Genomic DNA, 7135 nt, shown 5'->3' on the forward strand with positions numbered 1-7135 from the left:
TTTTAATATAATAAATGTGACTGAAAGTTTGTTTGTTATGGTTTCACGCAAAAACTACTTAACCGATCATCATGAAATTTTGTACACTTATTTTTGGAGGTATAAGAAGTAGCATAGGATACTTTTTATTAAAAAAAAAAACAATACGAGCGAAGCTGCGGGTAAAAGCTAGTTATACTATAAAACTTGTTAGGCTTAGTGGACGATTTGCATACGTAGCGCTTATGGAAATATCCATTAGGCGCACCGTAGAGTTTAATCCTAAAACTCCCAAAGAAATAGCTTTCAATGTTAAAATATTTAGTAGTAATTTAAAACCGGATATTGATATAAACGCTTTTAAGCCGATATAAGTTCTACAACTTTATAACCTAAGTATACATTCATGCCAGAGCTCATTATAATTATAAGCTTAAAAAGCTTCGGTTTTTATAACAGCATTTGAAGAAAAATTCTGTTTTTTTTCAGTATGACATTAATATTAAAAAGAGATATAACGAAAAGGTAGATTAATTAATCAAATGGTCTACGATTGAGCAGTACACAGTAAACGAGGGTGAAGAGCGCGAAGCCTCTCAACTCTTATGACATCACACAAGTGCGTCTACGATCATGTATCCGATCATTGTATCTGACTACTTATTGAGCGGTATTACGACATTGTTTATCAACACTTCAATCGATTAACTTTAGTTTTCTTATACGTATATGTGTATCTTTACATCCATAGACAATATTTGTGGCTTCAGCTTACGCGATAGGTATCAGTTCTTTTCATACGCTCCGTCTACGCGCATAATTAATATGACGTGATTTAACGATTTTTTTTAATACACTTAATTGATTGCTAATTTGTAGTTGCTTGGATATTTCACTTGTAATTATTATTTGTTGTTTGAATGTTTGTTAATGTTTGTGTTTAGTGCCTTTTGTGCGTTTTTGTGTAAATATATAGAAATTAACAAAATTAAGTTGTAGGTATACTTGTGAACGTCCTGTTTTTCTTTTCCTAGTGTGTATAATAAAAATATTAGATGTACTTTTAAAATTATTGTCTGTTGTTTCAGGTTGTGGTTTAACAACAAAAGCCTGACTATTTTTTTTCTGTCTGTAATAATCAATGTAGCTTACAATCTCAACCACACTGATCATTCTTCTTCGTGTCTTTTCTATCCCACGTAACATTGGCGAAATCGACAATGCCCCCTGGAACAACTGAAAGCCATTAAGCCCAAAAATAATAATAATTATTTGTTGTTTCATATTTCTAGTTTTTTTGTTTGTTTTGTAATATTTTCGATACACCTGATCCAAATATTAGTAAAGATAACTAACTCCAAATGGTTTTTTTTTTAATATCAAAATGTTCTTGAAATGTTAAGCACATAAAAACGACGACAATCAAAAGTACATCGAACTTTTATGTAAAAAAAGTGATTATAAGCGGGAACGACCTTAGCACACTTATTTTTTTACGATCGCAATTTAATGTAAAGGGTTGATTTTTAGGGGATGGATAGTCACGTGGCACTAGGGGTAGTACGTTGACCTGCTTGGATTGTGTAGCAAACACGCACACAGATGTTGTGTTTAATATCTACATCTTTGGTATATAACTGTTATATAAGCATGAGATCTAAATTGTTCATGAGTCATGAAATTATTCATAAAAAAATATGGAAAAATAATTTTAACCCCATGTCTGTAGTGTTTATTTTACGTTTTTTTTTCGATTTCTTGTTAAGCTGATAATAGTTAACTCACAGTTAATCAATGTATAATAAGAAATAAAAAAACTTACCTAATAAGAAAACTTTATAGAAATACAAAAAAAAAAAAATTATAATGGACAGCGACTGAACTGGTTTTTCTAAGCTATCAATTTTATAGAATTTTATGTTGACGGATTGGTGTGACAACGTTGTAAAGGCCGGCGCGGACCGTGGGAGATGGAACCCTGTCACAACTTCCACCGTTGCGCGGTTGCACCCTACACAGCTGTCGCGATAATGTACTGAGTGTTCGATGAATCGATTGTTTGATTCACGACCGTCTTTTGTTCCTGTCAATTGTTTGCCCGGCTCTTTGTCGCGACCTCATCGGGTCCCGTATCTGTTATTATTATAAATGAAATTTTTACTACCAGCGTTTATCGTGATTTACCACAGTTCATATTTTGTTATTAATTTAAAATTTTATTTGCTAGTTTTTCATTAGCCCTAAATATTAATAATATGTTGAGCTCGACAATATAAACCGATTGCTAATGCGCGTTTATTAGAATATTAATATACAAAAACTAATGATTGTCTTGTAATTTCGTATGGTTCGAAAAAATTTTAAGCTAATTATTCAGATTGTTACTAACAATCATCCTGTCAGATCTTTGAAGATATTTAACACACAAGTTTTTCTATTAAAATGTAATAATACTTTGTTTATAGCAACTATTTTTGTGTTTTTGATAGGTATATTAATAAAATGTAACATTTGACCAGTAAGTTTGTTAAAATTACCCCTAGCACATACATAATTCTATTAGCGAGGGAACCGGTTCCTACAGGCGTCTCTCTATGTAACTTGCATTATGCATTTCATGCATACTATTATATATGCAGATAGATTGCGCGTGCAATAATGTCCAAATGGAATGCATGTTCCTAGACAATGCGGATTGAATTAATAACCAAAATATGGGGTGAGTTTTTTGAGCGTACAGTTGAATTGTCTAACTCTAGGGTCGTTGTACGCAGCTGCGCGGGCGCGGGCGAATCGAATTGATACGCATATGTCGCGGGACTGACGTCACGCGATAAAGCGAAGCCCGTCGCATGCCGCTTGTCAAATGTTATTTATTTTTGCATTTAAAAACACGTTTTTATATCGACTATTTTTAGAACATAAAGTAGCTTTTCAAAGGTTCAATCGAAATTAGGTATAGCTGTATATTATGTTTGTTTGTGTTTTGCTTTTTTAGTGAAAACCTTACTACTGAAAACAGGAAAATTAAATATTTTGACCGAATTTATCTTTTTATAATTCTGTATGTTTTGATTATAAGATATTACATGTAAAATGTGCGTATTTTTATTTATGAATCGTTTTGATTTATTTTAAACATTGTAGCATCGAAATTTTTTTGTACTTTTTTCTTAATATCATTTAATTGATATTTTGATTTCAAACGATTTATTCGAAATATTAAAGTAAAATATATAAAACACCAAAGCACACTAACAGGCTACTACAGTAACGGGTTGCTTTAGCTGCTTTTAATATTCAAATAGGGTAATTTCCATTGCAAATGAATTAGTGACCACGATATTTATCCTTCCCTTACCACACAAGTATGTGTACGTCTGTTGGATTATATCAATCAAATCAAATTGATCAAAAAGTACTGTTAAGTACGTAGGTACTTAACAGTACTTTTTGATTAAGCTAATTTTTATTATTAACTAGCTGCCCGGACAGAATTCGTTCTGTCAAAAGTTAATTATAAAAAATATTTTTTTTAGTAATAAGACCTTAAGGAACATACAAAAAATAAATTAGCCGAATTGGTCGAGTCATTCTCTAGTTATGTGCTTAGCAACATTCATTTTTATTTATATATACATTTTCCCGCGATGTACATCATCTGTGTATATATAGAACAGATATGTATATATATATAGATATGTTTATATATAGAACAGATGTACCCACCCTATAAAAATTATCGCTTATTAATTGTATATCTTATAAGTTTTACATATCAATAGGTTTTTAATTTTTTAAAGGTTTTGTCTAAATTCAATTGTTTATTAGAATCTGGAAGTAGTTTCATTAACACATTAGTTCAAAAATTATTTTTGGATAAAGTAAAATTTTAATAAAATTAATAATAAAGAGATATTTAAGACAGAGTATATTTATGATGGTCTACGCGTATTACGCGCTGTGGCGTTTTATTGTCGTTCTTGAAATACTAAGCGCGTATTCATAAAACTTTATTGTTTATCGATGAAATTATTCAGTTTTGTATTTTCATGTTGTCATTAATACTATATATTAATACTAGCTATGCCCGCGACTTCGTCCGCGTGGTATTTAAGGAAAAGTTATTTTTCAGTTCGAGGAGTTATAAAATAAATAAATTTCTGAAATAAAAGTAGCCTAAGTTACTCCTTATTACACCAGTTATCTGACAGTGACAGTTCCGTCAAAATCGGTCCCGCCTTTTCAGAGATTAGCCGGAACAAACAGCCAGACAGACAAAGAGACAGACAGACAGATAAAAATTGTAAAAAATGTTATTTTGGTAACAGTACCTACCGTGTATACATCCATATGCATTTAGTAAAAAGCAGTTTTTTTATTATTACAAACAGACACTCCAATTTTATTTATTCGTATAGATGTATAGATTGTATATCATACTAGTTGTACCCGCGACTTCGTCCGCGTGGAATTTAACAAAAATTTATTGTTCAGTTCGCAGAGTTATAAAATAAATTTCTAAAATAAAAGTAGGCTATGTTACTTCTTACTACATCTGCTATCTGCCAGTAAACGTATCGTCAAAATCGGTCCAGCCGTTTCAGAGATTAGCAAGAATAAACAGACAGACAGACAGACAAAGAGACAAACAAAAAATTTAAAAAATGTATGCATTAAGTAAAAAACGTTTATTTTAATATGTATTACAAACAGACACTTCAATTTTATTTATTTGTATAGACATAGATTAAGACAAAGTAAGATTTTAAAAAAGTCAGGATTTTTTTTCACGTAGAATGTAATAAATAACACCTACAGCACCGCCCATGTGAAGGAACGTAGTTAGGAGTCGAACACTCAATATAAATCATGTCCCGCATAGAATTTTGGTAATAACGCTGGTAATATTTCTTCGTTGAATTGTAATTCCGGTTTCCCAGCCATAATTTAATCACTTCTATGGCTAGAAGCTATGTGTCGTTTAATTCAATAGATTAGAAATGTTATTATTGATTAGTTTATTACTAATATATCGAGGTAGTCCAAAGTTATAAAACAACTAGATAAATACAAAACATAAGTTAAAACAGCCGCATTTTATGGATCGTGTATTAGTTTATTTTTTTATCGTATAAACCATTGATTTCCAGATAAATGTCCTTATCTTTGAGTGACCTAAGATTATGTTTGCTTATTAATATTTTAACGCAGAATTATAACACTTTTAAGCGTTTTTCATAATACATTTTATAATAACGAATAAAATGAATATCATTTTAATATTATTATCTTCATTAAATAAAATAAATAAATATACGATATATTTATTTTTGAAAATTATAAGTATGATTAATTAAATTAAAATCTTAAGAAAATAAACTTAAATTTGGTTTTACCAACATTCAATAAGAGATGCCATTATCTTACCAAGGTTAAACTTCTGTCATTCCAAAAATCACCGGAAAGTTTTTATATTAGTTATTCAAATAGTACATTTTATTATACATTAATAGCGTCACTGTATAATAAATTTATTGTATATTTTACAATGCGATGTGAGATACAAAACGTGCCTTAAAACTTTGCAATCGCGTTTAAACAGAACGATGTTTTAACCACGGCGGTTTCGTAGCGACTGCTACGCGCTACGCTGAGTTATATCTTTCAAGATAATAGACTACGATTAAATGATTCATACGTACTAACGTGTTTAATTGTCTATATATTAAACACAATTTATGTAACTTTAACTACCTAGTAATTACTTATATTCTTTAAAAAGTGCAAATTTTTGAATTTTAATTTGAGAATGTTTGCTACTTTATTTTTTATTTCCGGTTTATACATAGTATATGGACTATTATTATGCCTCTAATTAATATATTGAGACAATAAATGTTTAATTGGTAACAGGAAAATATTCAGATATAGAATACTTTTTAAACAAGTCTCCTTTATATCTGAAACGTTATAAAAAATTATATCCTTAATAGATTATACAGTTGGAAAATATATAATACTACAAATAAAACATCGATCAGCCATAACATGGACACAACACAGACAGATATACGACATAGAAGCAACATAAAGTTATGCGATGTGTTCTGAAGGCTCTACTGGCAGCGTGCCAGCCGGCACGGTGAAACAGCGGCGCCAGTGAAAGTCGTCCCTCCTCATCCTACATGCTCTAAAATTATCTTATCTCTCAATTTGAATTTTTTTTTTAAATTGCGTAGCACTTAATTGTACCTCTATGCAAAAATGAATGCTTGGCCGTTTGACTAGAGCCAGTCAAACGTACATATATTTTTTTACAATTTTCTATATTTAGACTGTCTCTCATATTTGTCTTACTGTTAATGTAATTTAAAATAAAATTCTTTGCATCCTTTACTTTTGAATATTTATAAAAAGTTATAATAAAACGCTTGCATGTTTATTACCAAATAAAGACAGTTTACTTACCTTGGGGTTTTTCTTGCAACCGATGTTCGAAGGTGTTCGAAACAAAGAAAGCTTAGACAGATCATGCAAAACAGAAAGCGAACATTGTGTAACTCGAATTTAATTTTGATGAAACAGCAGTTTCGGATAAAGAACTCATCTTTTTCCTAAGACTTAATTAAGTATCATAATGATTTAAGAAATACGAATAGAACTAACGACGCTTAATTTTAAAATTACGCGAAACACATACCACTTTTTATTATTTGCTATTCTCCCAATATTTTATGAAATTTTATTTTTGTATGAAATTCGTATCGCGCGATCACAGAGCCGACACTATTGTTAAAAAAGAATATTGTAAGTCACGATCGTTAGACTCGGGGTAGTTTGTCAACGGACACATTTGAAATGAACGTAGAACAGTATGGTGCGACACTGACGGTGCATGCGTACGTACCTCGCCGGCTCACGGTTCACTCACAGTACTGACACTCGCGGAGCGCGCGGACTACGGTACACTTCGGGCAAACACCAAAAGCAAAATGGACATACCTGAGGGTGGCGGCTGGCACGGGGCGCGCTCGCTACTTGAATGAGCTCCCCGGGCAAAGCGGCGCGCGCAGGGGGCGCGGCTAGCCCGCGTGGCTCCGGCTGCCATCCACCCTCGCCCCGCGCCGCACACCCAGCCCGCCACCCTCTGCCA

This window comes from Melitaea cinxia, chromosome 3 (assembly GCF_905220565.1).
Source record: "Melitaea cinxia chromosome 3, ilMelCinx1.1, whole genome shotgun sequence".
NCBI lineage: Eukaryota > Metazoa > Arthropoda > Insecta > Lepidoptera > Nymphalidae > Melitaea > Melitaea cinxia.